The sequence below is a fragment of the Scyliorhinus canicula genome, chromosome 4 (assembly GCF_902713615.1).
Source record: "Scyliorhinus canicula chromosome 4, sScyCan1.1, whole genome shotgun sequence".
In the NCBI taxonomy this organism is placed as follows: Eukaryota; Metazoa; Chordata; class Chondrichthyes; order Carcharhiniformes; family Scyliorhinidae; genus Scyliorhinus; species Scyliorhinus canicula.
The window spans coordinates 200,389,695-200,405,035 of NC_052149.1; positions in this window are offsets into that span (position 1 = coordinate 200,389,695).

Genomic DNA, 15,341 nt, shown 5'->3' on the forward strand with positions numbered 1-15,341 from the left:
TCAAGTAACTCTGAGAATGGACCATTTTATATTAAAAGGCATGTTAAGCCATGTGATTCTGAATATATATCTGCGGGGATTCATCATCAACAGTGGAGGATCCTGGACTTTAGTAATGAAATAAATGGGCAGAAATCCATTTTGGGGCATTTTATTTGTGGGATACTAGTTGGTCAAGACATCAGAAGAATTTATTTCCTATTATTTGAAATATACAATGGGATCCATATATGTTTGAATCTCTGCAGTGGGAAGTTCTTGCACTTCTTATTTTTTAGTGGGTGTGGTTGGCAGGCTGAGGGAAAATGGTATGAAAGAGTATTTTGAGTGTTTTTACTTACCCAGTTTTTGATATTTATTAGTTGATTTTGACCAGCTTTGTAATTGTAGAATTATAATTGGATGTAGACACAACAACATTTAAAACAGGTTTGAATGATTTCATTAGTTTGGTGCTGTTTTGCTGCACAGGTAGATTTTGGTCACATTTCTTAAATTGAGTTATGATTTCTTGAAGATAAAAATTGAATTAATCTAAAAGTGAGATACCAAAGAGGAAATGAGTCAAAAAATATTGTGGTCAAGTGTGTATGTCATGACATAGGAAATGTGATGTTTCAAGCAACTGGTACACATCACCATCCCATTTCTATATTATAGGTACTGGACAGTGAAGGATAAATGTTCTGATTACATGCTCCTGGTACAGAGAGAGGATCATTTACCAGGAGTGAAGTGTTGGCTAGTGTAGACTTGAGAGATGAACAGACACTTCAAACACTGATGAAGGTTCAACTCAATTTTATTAACTACTTCAAACTAACTAACACACGATGACTGTGGGTCTAAATGATGCTAACTTAAACTAGAGACCTAAGCCTTGTCCAAACCAGTTGATTCTCTCCGCACGTGTTGTGAGTCTGTGCTGGGCTGGATGAGTTCTTGTTACGCTCAGAGGCAGCACCCAGAATGAGCGGGAACCGTGATGCCCTCTGCCTTTATAGTGTGTGTATTCTAACTGGTGATTGGCTGCAGCGTTTGTACATGTTGATTGGTTCCTGTGTGTATCCATCAGTGTATGTCTGCACCATGATGTATATTAGGACAAGGAGTACACATCCAGGAACAATCCCTAAAACATTTCATCCAAATGGTCATGTGAGATTTTGTGCCACGGGTACATGTTTATAACATAGAGCCTGACAGAAACTACTTAACTTTTGTGTTATTTTCTTAAACTTTGCAGAATTTCACTTTCTTTGTACATTGTAATAGAATTAGAGAAGGATAGCAGGCATAGTGGCTAGCACTGGTGCCTCACAGTACCAAGGACCCATGTTCTGGCCTCTGGCAACTGTGTGAAGTTTACACATTCTTCTTGTACTCGTTGGAATTTAGAAGGATGAGGGGGGATCTTATAGAAACATTTAAAATTATGAAGGGAATAGATAGGATAGATGCGGGCAGGTTGTTTCCACTGGCGGGTGACAGCAGAACTAGGGGGCATAGCCTCAAAATAAGGGGAAGTAGATTTAGGACTGAGTTTAGGAGGAACTTCTTCACCCAAAGGGTTGTGAATCTATGGAATTCCTTGCCCAGTGAAGCAGTTGATGCTCCTTCATTACATGTTTTTAAGGTAAAGATAGATAGTTTTTTGAAGAATAAAGGGATTAAGGGTTATGGTGTTTGGGCCGGAAAGTGGAGCTGAGTCCACAAAAGATCAGCCATGATCTAATTGAATGGCGGAGCAGGCTCGGGGGGCAGATGGCCTACTCCTGCTCCTAGTTCTTATGTTCTTATGTTTATGTTAGCCATGATGTGGAGATGCCGGCGTTGGACTGGGGTGAGCACAGTAAGAAGTCTTACAACACCAGGTTAAAGTCCAACAGGTTTGTTTCAAACACGAGCTTTCGGAGCACGGCTCCTTCTTCAGGTGAATGGAAAGGCTTGTTCCAGAAATGTTTATATAGACACAGTCAGAGATGCCCCGGAATGCGAGCACCTGCAGGCAATCAAATCATCAAAGATGCAGAGAGAGAGGTAACTCCAGGTTAAAGAGGTGTGAATTGTCCCAAGCCAGTTCAGTCGGTAGGCCTCTGCAAGTCCAGGCTTGTTGGTGGGGGCCGAATGTAATGCGACATGAATCCCAGATCCCGGTTGAGTCCGCATTCATGCGTGCGGAACTTAGCTATAAGTTTTTGCTCAGCAATTTTGTAGAGGAGGCCTTCAGGAGACGCGACAACGCAAAATTGCTGAGCAAAAACTTATAGCTAAGTTCCGCACGCATGAATGCGGACTCAACCGGGATCTGGGATTCATGTCGCATTACATTCGGCCCCCACCAACAAGCCTGGACTTGCAGAGGCCTACCGACTGAACTGGCTTGGGACAATTCACACCTCTTTAACCTGGAGTTACCTCTCTCTCTGCATCTTTGATGATTTGATTGCCTGCAGGTGCTCGCATTCCGGGGCATCTCTGACTGTGTCTATATAAACATTTCTGGAACAAGCCTTTCCATTCACCTGAAGAAGGAGCCGTGCTCCGAAAGCTCGTGTTTGAAACAAACCTGTTGGACTTTAACCTGGTGTTGTAAGACTTCTTACTATGTTTATGTTGTGTCTGCATGGGGTTCCTCCGGGTACTTCGGTTTCCTCCCACGGTCCATAGATGTGCAGGTTAGGTGGATTTGCCATGCTAAATTGCCCCTTTGTGTCTAACAATATACAGGTTAGGTGGGGATAAGGTGGGAGAGTGGACCTGGATGGGGTGCTCTTTCAGGGGGTCGATGCAAGCTCGATGGGCAAAAGGGACTCCTGCACTGTAGAGTTTCTGTGAATTATGCATATTAGTATTGTTAAAAAGAGACACGCTGTCAAAGCTTTTCATTTTGCACTCATCTGGACAGATGCAAGAATACCAAATTTAAAAGGTAAGAAGCTTTGACAGCATGTCTTTTTTTCAGCACTACCAAGCAACTAATTAGGTATATCTATACGTGCAAGGCGAATGAAGTGTCACAGCAATACTACCTGATTGTTTTATATTAATTCATGGGATGTGAGCATCACTGGCTAGGTCAGTATTTATTGCCCATCCCTAATTGTCCTTGAGAAAGTGGTTATTTGCTGCTGCCTTGAACTGCTGCAGTCCATGTGTTGCAGGAACATACAGTACTCTCTTTCACTGTGTTGAACTTTAATAATAGGGTCTTGTACCATAGACTTAACACCTTCCTTTGGGTTTCGCCATTAATGCGAAGCAAGAGCCTGACAAAGTTGGCTTTTACTGTTGGTAGGTTCGAGGCTGTTTCAGCAGCTAAGAAACCGGAGTTATTTCAGACAATGTAAAATGCACTAGATGGCGCTCTCCCTCCTTCAGAGTGGCTGCATACACAGACACCTGACAAGGTTGGCTGCACTCGTGGGTGGATTGTAATCAGCCATGTCAGTCATCATATCCTGAATCAATCTCAACTAAATCTACTAGTAATATGACTGAGAAAGCAAATACCATGAGGTTTGATAATCAATTAATAACACACTCTTTATGTTTTCTTTGACTTATCAAAGGCACATAATGTCAGAAAAGCACAAAATGACAACCACAAAATATAGACACTTTAACAGTCAGCCATGGGCTTTTAAAGGTGCAGGCAGTAATTTGAAATGCACTTTAACTATCGATTTCAGACTGAATCAAACCTTTGTATAAATGCTTGCAACAAATGTCTGATTTTCTTTAAACAGTAAAATCTTCACTACACCACGCAATTTCGATTTGCTTATTGATGGAAGATGACATTTGTTCGAATTGTTAAAAAGATATGTGCACATACAGTAAACACCATTTGCATATCATTAGTGGGCCTGACCCAGTATTCTCCAGGGCCTCCGCAATGCTCTGCCACCACCGGGGGGGGATTCCCGAGGGCGAGGTCCACTTGTGCTTTTAAAATTGGGAAACGTGCTGTTGCTGATGAGGGGGAGAGAGGAGGTAGGACATGCAGAGGTGTGACTGTGGGTTACCAGTCCTGGCCGGGCTGGCTGGAGGGGGAGCAGGGTGTCCAGGCACGGACCGGGGGAAGCGGGACATGTGGGGGCAAGGTCCGCCATGCCAAGGCCACCGTGTAGCCCGGTGGACCTGGTTGGGCATGGGCCACGCAGCATGCTAACATATCGGCCTTTAACCCCCTGCAGACAATGGATATTGGAATACAACCAGCAACAGTGATCTTCCTTCTAGTTGCCATAACCCACGGGGATGCACTGGAGCTGTTCCAGGAGGAGGACTCTGCAGCAGCGGAAACCACCCAAGAGGAACAGCTCATGAGGATGAAGAGCCAGCCACCCAACAGGCCGAGGAGGAGGAGGTGTAAAGGACGCGCTGCATCAGGCCTCGCATACAGCGGCAGCGCCTGTCAATCGAGGACCTGCCAGACTGGGCATACCGTTGAAGACTCTGGCTGAGCAGGGAGACAGTGCGACATATGGCACCGCGGGGGGAATTGGGGAGGATACCGCTGGTGATGGTCACCTTGAACCTCTACACCATGGGGTCCTTCCAGGCAGCATGCGGGGACCTGTCAGGGATCACACGGAGCTCAATACACAGGTGCATCTGCGCTGTCACGGAGGCCCTATATGCCCATTCGGCACAATACATCCATTTCAATGTGGACAGTTTACCAGGATGCCCGGGCAGTGGGGTTTGCCGTCATCATCAAGATGCCCTGGGTCCAGGGAGTGACCAACAGGATGCATGTCACCCTACGAGCACCTGCAGATGACAGGCCACTGTACACCAACCGAAAGGGGTTCCACTCTATGAAGGTGCAGCTGGTCTGTGACCATCAGCTGCGCATCATTCACCTCTGTACCCGATGGTCAGGCAGTGTGCACAATGCCTTCATCCTGGCATACTTAACGGTGGATGCAGGGGAGGGCGAGAGTAGGCAGGGCGTGGGGCCCAGGAGGCCGCACAACTGGTGCTCCAGTTTCCTCCCACAAGTCCCGAAAGACGTGCTTGTTAGGTGAATTGGACATTCTGAATTCGCCCTCAGTGTACCCGAACAGGTGCCGGAGAGGGGATTTTCACAGAAACTTCATTGCAGTGTTAGTGTAAACCTATTTGTGAAACTAGCAAAGATTATTATTATTACAACGTGTGCACCAGGGCCAACGCGGACGGGATGCTCTGACCACCTCCAGGTTCACCGACTGGGGGTGGGGGGACTGGCCAGGGGCACCGACACCACATCTCACCTCCACACCCCCGCCACCCCCTCCCCCCTCGGCCATCTCCCCGCCTACAACCCCCTCCGTGATACATACCTGCCGCACTATGGGGTGCAGGCCCTGGGTTAGCAGCAACAGTGGGTATGGTACATGGGATGGAGGATGATGACAACCCGCCCTGCAATGAGCTCTGGTGCTCCTCTTCGTTTGACAATGTCTGACTCCTGCCCATGGTAGCACTTTCCACCATCCACCTACCTGGGTGCATGTGAGCTGACCACTCCCATCACATCAATCCCTAGGGTAGGGTGAGAGGGGACACTGGAGCAATGAGCAGTGGCTGAACCATGGTTCCTGGGCCAAGCCCACCCCCAACGTCTGACCATTGCCCGCCACACCCGCCCCTCTGCATCCAGCCCAGCCCACCCCTCACACCCATCTGACAGAGCACCGAGGCAGGTTGTAACATTGTGCACAGGTGTTTTTATATATAAACATATATACAGGTATGTGCCATAACCCCTATAGCTAAACTGCCCTGCCAACTTAACTGGTGTCTACTTTTCTGGCCTTATAGGCACTCTCACTACGCCAAGGTGGTTCCCCGGACGGTACATTAGGAGTGGAGGCGGCTTGCTGTGATTTCCACACTGTGACCTGGTCCCTTTTGGCAGCCATCTTCTCCAGACACCAGGCCTGAATGGGCCCAGCTGTTGCTTGGGTATCCCAGGTGGCGTGGCGCTGCCCTGTTCTGCCTGCTGCCCACGTGATCGCCAGGGAGAGGGGAGGGGCTGCGACTGCCATCACCTTCTGGGTCTGTGCCACATCAGCCAGTGACTGCACCATCTCCCTCTGGGACTGGGTCACTTCCCTCTGTGTCTGCACCACATTGTCCAGTGCCTGGGCAATGCTGCCAACGCTCTCAGCCCATGGCATACTGTGACTGGACCATGCTCAAGAGCATCGCTGAATGTCCAGGTGGCTCTGACACATGGCTGCCTGTGAGAGGGCAGCCCTCCTGGCCCTCAATCATTGCCTGCACAGATTGCCCCAGGCCTTGGACATGTTGATCCATGGCCGAAACCTTTTCTCCCAAGGCCTCCAGCACGGACGCCACCGGTACAATGTTAGCCTGGGTGGTACACATGACCGGCACCACACCCTGTTCCTGCACGCAGTTGGACCCCTCCAACTGCACCTGCAGGTGCTGGAGGCTCACCGACAACCCCTCATGTCGTCCCTAGCTCTGCGACTGCATCTCCACAATCAATGGGACCTTCTGTTCCAGAAGCTCGAAACCCATCTGGACGCAGCTAGTCATTGGGATTGGCCCTCTCTCCGACCGTCCGCCCCCTTGGGAGTTCCTACCTCCACCTGATGTACCAGAACATGTGTGTGGTGCGCACCAGATCGTGTGCTGTCTTTGGGATGGTGGAGTGTGTTGGAGACAGCTGGGAAGGGAAATCAGTAATCCACGGACTCGGGCTCTGGAGTGTCCTGGGATGTGGGTCGAGGGCTCCTGTCTATGTCGGTTTCATCCTCGTCACTGCTCCTCACCTGGCGTTCCGGCTGTGTCTGGGGTAGGGAACGGGGACACCAAAAGGGCCCGCCCCATCACCAGCAACTCCTGCAAGACACAACACGGTAGCATGGTGGTTAGCATAAATGCTTCACAGCTCCAGGGTCCCAGGTTCGATTCCCGGCTGGGTCACTGTCTGTGCGGAGTCTGCACGTCCTCCCCGTGTGTGCGTGGGTTTCCTCCGGGTGCTCCGGTTTCCTCCCACAGTCCAAAGATGTGCGGGTTAGGTGGATTGGCCATGCTAAATTGCCCGTAGTGTCCTAAAAAGTACGGTTAAGGGGGGGGTTGTTGGGTTACGGGTATAGGGTGGATACGTGGGTTTGAGTAGGGTGATCATTGTTCGGCACAACATTGAGGGCCGAAGGGCCTGTTCTGTGCTGTACTGTTCTATGTTCTAACAAGACAAAATGCATGATTGCATTGTGGGACGGGGAGTGAGCGGGAGTGGAGTCTGGACAGTGTTGCCCACGGCACTGATCACCTCTGGCACCTGCATCCAGGTCCGGCGAACAACGGTGGCTGGCAATCTCCTTCCCACCTCAGGGTACAGGGTACCACGCCTCTCCTCCATGCGTCTAACAGGGTCTCCAGCCCCACATCACTGGCCGTCTTGCTGCCATCTTGTTGGCTGGGATGGTGTATGTGGGGAGTGAAGTGTGTATATGTGGCTGCAGCTTGTCAGCCTCCTGAGTGCCAATCCCAGACCCGACGAATCCCGCACCGTTTCTCTTTGGAATCGATTGTGTTCCACGTGGCACCAATGCTAATCCCTTAACGGTAGTTGAATCAGTCCAGGTGCAGCACCACTCTTGCTGTTGTAGAAATCCGCTAATCCTGACTTGGCATCAACACTTAATCTCAGGAATGGAGAATCCGGCCAATGTGTTTTAGAAGAGGGGATATCATGCCATAATGATGATATAAATAATGCTGTGCTTGCATTGCTAAAGTTGTTGTGCAACTGAACTAGGGGTAATTTTGTTAAATAAGGGTCACCCATTTTAAGATAGATGAGAACCTTTTTCTCTCAGAAGTTCAGGAGCGTTTGGAACTCTCCCTCAAGAGGTGGTGGAATCAGAGTCTTTGAATATTTTTAAGGCAGAAGCAGATTTACAATTAGTAGGGCCCCGTGTTCACCTTCATTTCTGTCCCTCTCCCCAAGCCCACTCCCCTCCCCACCCACCCTCGCCCCACAGAACCTAAAGGTGGAAGCCATAAAAATACACAGATTGATCATTGTTTTTTCACTTGTAACACCACACCTGTCTGAATCATTGCTGAAATCCAAGCTTACCTCTTGTCAGAATGACGGTAAAAATGGTCAATATTGCGATGTGAGCTTTGAGGCGAGCAAACAGGGAACCTGCTGATGAGCAACGAGATGCAAAGATCAGCCAATGATATCACTGCAGAACAGGCCAGTGCAGGACAGAATGAGCTGGTCCAGCACAGGAGCAAATACTCCAATCAACAAGATGCATCTGCTGCCATTTCACAAAGCCTCATTCCGTTCAAAAATAAAAGTTAATTTCCATTATTTCTCTTACTAAATCAAATAAATTATTGCCTTAAATTAACGTGAGTGGAGTGTCCAGTGTGTCCAAGTCCAATATCATTGGCTTTCTCTGGCAGTTTTCCATTCTTTGTACAGATTTTGTCCAGCTTTGTCAAAGGGAGGTTGTCTCTAACAAATCTTCTACTTTCTGATGGCCATCCAGAGCGATGGTGGTTTGATTGATCAGCATGTGACCAGCTGCAGCCATTATATCAGACCAGCAATGGTCCATTTTGAAATATAAAATTTCAACAAGAGGGTATGAGAGAGGGACAGATTTTTGCAATTTTCTTCCTTCATCCCTTGTTGGCACGGCAAATTAGATAGTTTTTTCTACAGTTTTTCTTTACAAAAGTATCAATTACATCACCATAGGTAAAATCTTGTAAAGACGAACTTTCAATTGGCAACATTGTTGAACTTGTCAAATGTTCCTGACTCATCTTACTTCACAAATAATTGTGAACACTTTTCAATGCAGAAAAAGAACATTCACTGGAAGGATTTGTGATGGGCGGCATGGTGGCACAGTGCCTCACAGCTCCAGGGATCCAGGTTCAAGTCCAGCCTCGGGACCAGAAGGACTACGCCCCAGGGTTCGAAAAGAGATAGCTGAGGAAATTGTGGAGGCATTAGTGATGATCTTTCAGGAATCACTGGAGGCAGGAACGGTCCCAGAGGACTGGAAGGTGGCTAATGTGGCTAATGGTGGCCATTGTTTAAGAAGGGAGGGAGGCAGAGGATGGGAAATTATAGGCCGGTGAGCCTGACTTCGGTCATTGGTAAGATTTTAGAGTCTATTATTAAAGATGAGATCGCGAAGCACTTGGCAGTGCATGGTAAAATAGGACTGAGTCAGCACAGCTTTGTCAAAGGGAGGTTGTCTCCAACAAATCTGCTAAAGCAAGTTAGACAAAGGAGAATCAGTGGACGTGATTTATTTAGATATCCAGAAGGCCTTTGACAAGGTGCCGCACAGGAGACTGTTAACTAAGTTAAAAGCCCGTGGTGTTAAGGGTAAGATCCTGGCATGGATAGAGGATTGGCTGACAGGCAGAAGGCAAAGAGTGGGGATAAAGGGGTCTTTTTCAGGATGGCAGCTGGTGACTAGTGGTGGTGCCTCAGGGGTCGGTGCTGGTACCACAACCTTTTACAATATACATTAATGATCTGGAAGAAGGGGCACGTCCGGTGACAGTGGGCAGGAGGCAGCCGCGCGTTGGAGGGCTCCCATTCAGGAACGGCATTGTCGGGGATTGACGGCCGGTACTAGGGGCAGCGAAGGCGGTGAAGGCCAGGAGAAAGCACAGGGAAGGGATATGTCGAGGACCAGTAAAAACCGGCTGTGAAAACAGCTGAAAGTTCGTCGGGGAGTAGAAAGGTCACCGCGGGGTCACCAAGGAAAATGGAGGCTGGTGCTTACGGCTGAAGAAATAACTACGATGATGGCTGCGGAATTCGAAAGGCAGTTTACAAAATACATGGAGACAATGAGGAAGGAGATGAGGGAGGTTTTGAGTGTGCTGGTGGAGGAGGCGATTTCCCCGGTGACGACAGCAGTGGCGAGCGCAGTGGCGGAGGTGCGGGCGCAAGGGGAGGTGCTGAAGGAAGTGGATGAGACATTATTGCAGCATGGTGATCAACTTACCTCGATGGGGAAGGAGGTTGCGGAAGGTGATGCAGATGAACAAGGATCTGCGAGGAAAAATGGAAGACCTGGAAAACAGATCCAGGCGACAGAATTTGAGGATTGTGGGGCTGCCCGAAGGAGTTGAAGGGCCGAGGCCGACTGAGTATTTTGCTGCGATGCTGGCAAAACTATTGGGGGGGGGGGGAGAATCCCACCTGATATGAACTGGATCAGGCTCACCGGTTGTGGAGGCCTGTGCCAAAGGCGAGTGAGCCGCCAAGAGTAGTGACTCTGTGCTTCCGTAGGTACAGTGTGAAGGAGAAGGTCCTGTCCTGGGCCAAGCAGAAGCGGGTGGTGCAGTGGGCTGGAGCTGGTATACGTGTATGCCAGGACTTTACGGTGGAGCTGGCGAGTAGGCAGGCTGCTTTCAACCGGGTGAAGAGGGCACTGTACATTAGCAAGGTGCAGTGCGGCATTGTATATCCAGCGAAGCGGAGGGTGACTTATAAGCTCAAGGACTTTTATTTTGGAACGGCGGAAGCAGCGGAGGAGTTTGCAAAGGCAGAAGGACTGTGGCAGAACTGAGAAATTGAGAAATGGTCATGTGCCGATGTAACCTCATGACTGTATTTTCTTCTTTTTTTTTGTTTGTTTCACTGCGTGCGGGTGTATGGGCTAAAGGAGCCGACGCTGTATATATTTGGACAAGGGAAGTGATGGGACTTTCACTGAAGTGAGGGCTCTTTAGTGTGCAGGTGGATATGCGGGGTCTGTGTGCTAAAAGGGGATTTCTGGGCTTTCCTAGGGCCGGCAAGGGAGAAAGGGATCCGGGCGGGGACCTCCGCGCTGGCCGGTTTAAGTCGGCCAGTGAACGGGAGTGAGGTGGGGGAAGGGGCTGCGGCCATCGGAGCCTGGCAGAACAGGGTCCGAGTGGTCTAGTGGGGGTGGAAAGGTGGGGGGAAGGAACCGAGGTTGGGGGAAGGAGTTTTACAAGAGGCAGTGGGCGGGAGGAGTTGGGGAGGGGGGGGGGGGGGGTTACAACTCTTGGGTATCATGTACGGCACTCTTTCAGAGGTTGGACGGCGTTGAGTGTGTGGCGGGAGGGGGGGGGAGTGGACTCTATGGTGACCATAGGCAGTCCCGGACTCCTGTTTCTTTTTCTCCTTTGTTTTTTGTTTGCACCGTGGGAGGGTTTGTTTTATTGGATGTATATATTGACAGGTGGGCTGTTGTTTGGGGTGGTGGGAGGATGGGATCATTGCTATTGTTAAGGGGATTGACTTTGTAATTGTTACCGTTTACTGGTGTGAGTGAGGTGTAAAGTTTGAAGGAAAATGTGAAAATGGAGAATAAAAACATTTACTTTAAAAAATGATCTGGAAGAAGGTACTGAAGGCACTGTTGCTAAGTTTGCAGATGATACAAAGATCTGTAGAGGGACAGGTAGTATTGATGAAGCAAGGGGGCCACAGAAGGACTTGGACAAGCTAGGAGTGGGCAATGAAGTGGCGAATGAAATGCAATGTGGAAAAGTGTGAGGTTATGCACTTTGGAAGGAGGAATCTAGGCATGGACTATTTTTTAAATGGGGAAATGCTTTGGAAAGCAGAAGCACAAAAGGACTTGGAAGTCCTTGTTCACGATTCTCTTAAGGTTAATGTGCAGATTCAGTCAGCAGTTAAGAAGACAAATGCAATGTTAGCATTCATGTCAAGAGGGCTAGAATACAAGACCAGGGATGTACTTCTGAGGCTGTATAAGGCTCTGGTCAGACCCCATTTGGAGCAGTTTTGGGCCCCGTATCTAAGGAAGGATGTGCTGGCCTTGGAAAGGGTCCAGAGGAGGTTCACAATAATGATCCCTGGAATGAAGAACTTGTCGTATGAGGAACATTTGAGGACTCTGGGTCTGTACTCATTGGAGTTTAGAAGAATGAGAGGGGATCTTATTGAAACTTACAAGATACTGCGAGGCCTAGATAGAGTGGACGTGGAGAGGATGTTTCCATTTGTAGGAAAAACTAGAACCAGAGTACACCATCTCAGATTAAAGGGACGATCCTTTAACACAGTGATGAGGAGGAATTTTTTCAGCCACAGGGTGGTGGATCTGTGGAATCTTTGCCACAGAAGGCTGTGGAGGTCAATTCACTGAGTGTCTTTAAGACAGAGATAGATAGTTTCTTGATTAATAAGGAGATCAGGGGTTATGGGGAGAAGGCAGGAGAATGGGGATGAGAAAATATCAGCCATGATTGAATGGCAGAGCAGACTTGATGGGCCAAGTGGTCTAATTCTGCTCCTATGTCTTATGGGTGACTGTGTGGAGTTTCTGCTTTCTCCCCATGTCTGCGTGGGTTTCCTCCAGGTGATCCAAAGATGTGCAGGTTAGGTTGATTGACCATGCTAAATTGCCCCTTAGTGTCCAAATGCTTAGATGGGGTTACTGGGTTATGGGGATAGGGTGGAGGCATGGGCTTAAGTAGGGTGCTCTGTCTAAGGGCCAGTGCAGTCTCAATGGGCTGAATGGCCACCTTCTGCACTGTAAATTCTATCATTCTATGATTGTTACAAATATTTCCAAATTGGTTTCCACATTTGGAAAAGTTGCCGACAGACCATAACGTACAAGTCTGTACAAATCAGCTGGTGACCTCGAAACACAGAGCTCACCATTAGCAATGAAATTAATAACTTGTTTCACTTCATCTTCAAAAAGATTTGTGTCCATGTTCACCCGGTAGGATTCACTTAATTTCTTACTGCAGTGGCTTTTAGAATTTTCATCCAAACCTCCGTCAAAAAGCACGCAAAATAAATCAGGAGTTTTCCTCAGAGATTCACTTCTACTCACCATTATTATCATAGAATCATAGAATTTACAGTGCAGAAGGAGACTATTTGGCCCATCGCGTCTGCATCAGCCCTTGGAAAGAGCATCCTATCCAAGCCCACACCTCCACCCTATCCCCACACCTTCACCTGCCCCTACACCTTCACCCTATTCTCGTAACCCCAGCTAACCTTTTTTGGACACTAAGGGCAATTTATCATGGCCAATTCACCTAACCTGCACATCTTTGGACTGTGGGAGGAAACCGGAGCACCCGGAGGAAACCCACACACACATGGGGAGAACGTGCAGACTCCGCACTGACAGTGACCCAAACCGGGAATCGAACCTGGGACCCTGGAGCTGTGCTAACCACTGTGCTACCATGCTGCTCGAATATGTCTAATAATGTTTCCTTTGTATCAGCAAAGTTTGTTTTCAAAGCCAAAACAGCATCTGCATGAGCAGACCACCTGGTGTCACATATTATTTTGACTGTCAAATATTTTCCATCTGCCTGTTCCCAGCATGGTTGCGACATATTCCACTGATGCATGGAAACTGAAATAAGGCATATACATTTTGAATAACGTCAAACAAATGTACAGCTCCCTCCCAGGATTCAGCTGCAGCATTGTAGATTAAATTCAAGGAGCAAACAGAACATGGGATGAAGAATGCACAGGGGCTTGCATTGTTCAGTCTTGCTTATAGACCTGAATATTTTCCTGCCATATTTGTGCTTTATCGAAGCTCCGCCAACAATGATTTTTGATGTCCAAACATTAATTTGAAATGATATCCAAACAACTGTCTCAAGACATTCAGAAGTGTGGGATTTTACTTTGTCAAAACAAATAAATTGCACTTCAACTTCACTCTTGCTGGTCATATATCTGACAATTAATGTTAATTGGAGCGTACGACTCACATCTGGTGTTGAATTAATGATTATACAATAGTATTTGTTGTCTTTTACTTCATTAGTAAATTGGTTTTGGAGCTTCTCTGCCATGATAATGATGACGTCATTGTATGTTTGGTGCGTTAAATCGTTGGCCTTCCCCGAGCAGCAACTGATAACTTTCCAAAAGCTCTTTGAGATGCTCATCAAATTCACTGAGGTATTCAAAGCAGGCTGAACAATTACCTCTTCAATTTGACATGATGTCTTATCAAATCCTCTTAGACGTAATCCCAAGGAAGACAGATGTTTGACTGTGGCAACAACATGTGTCAGTGCTCTCCTCCAGTAAGAACACTCCTTTTCAAACTGAGCTGATAACCCAAAATCAGTTCTTCCAAATAATTTACATCTTTGAATGAATGCACGCAAAGCTTTAATATGAGCTTTGGAAATTTCATGATCAGCACAATCTCTTCCACCAATTCTCCAGTTAGAGTACCCAACGATGAAACTCGTTTCCCTTTACTAGGAATGGGGCCTACTTTGCAAACATAACAGGAGACTTCCTCAGAGATTTCCAAATTTCTAATTTCCCTTGTGGTGAATGTAACTCCGTAATTCACACTGTATTGTATATACATGAGACCATGCATTTGTAAGCGCAGTTGCGTTGCCCGACCACTAGGGGGAGTAGCGCTGGGAATGCTTAGGAGTTTGTACAGGGCTCCACCCTTGGCTCCGCCCTCGACTCCTCCCCCTGGACTGCTGTATAAATACCAATGCTCAGAGCCAGTCGTTCAGTTCATCGAGAGTTCAACGCAGAACAGGCTGGCTCTGTTGTAAGTAGATTAAAACCACTGTTCATATCTTAAAGCACGTGTCTAGTGAATTGATGGTTCCATCATCCCTCATCCCATTTCTCTTCGCCCTCAGAAAATGGGGCTTATGAACACTTTTAAACTGCTTCGGCCTCCAACCTCAAACTCTTTTTTCAAATTTTCCATGTTACCTGTGTTTTCTGGTTCATTTAGTGTGAAATATTCTATCATACCCAGTGGAACATAATTTGGCCATAAGGCATTGTCTTCCGGGTAGGTTTCTTCCCTCACTTCAACAAAATCAGCAATATCTTACAGTTTCATTGTCATTTCAGAGTCCACGTCTCGACCAACTTTTTCAAGTGATGTGGTTTCTCCCAAAACCGGCAAGTCTAAGTCATCAGATAATTCACTTATACTTTTGGATGAGAACAAATGTGCAATTTGTTAAATACTTCAAAATTTTTCAGGTAAAATGACAACCTGTCTTTTTGCCTAGATTGGTCCTCTTGCCACGCCTTCAATTTTCTGTGTTTACAGACTTCCGGTTGCGGTGATGCGGAGCTAAGCCGCACGTTCGGTAGCTCCCGCTATTTTTGGTCTTTTGAACTCATTTAAGGGCCTGCAGCGGTGCTGGTTGGACTTTTCCCCGGGTGGGAACACATCCACTGTGCTTATCTGCCGGTGGATGGACTGGACCAGGATCGGAGCGGTCCAAAAATCGGCTTTGGAGCAGAGAAAGGTGCGAGGCAGGAAAAGCAAGATGGCGGAGGGCGGGGAACC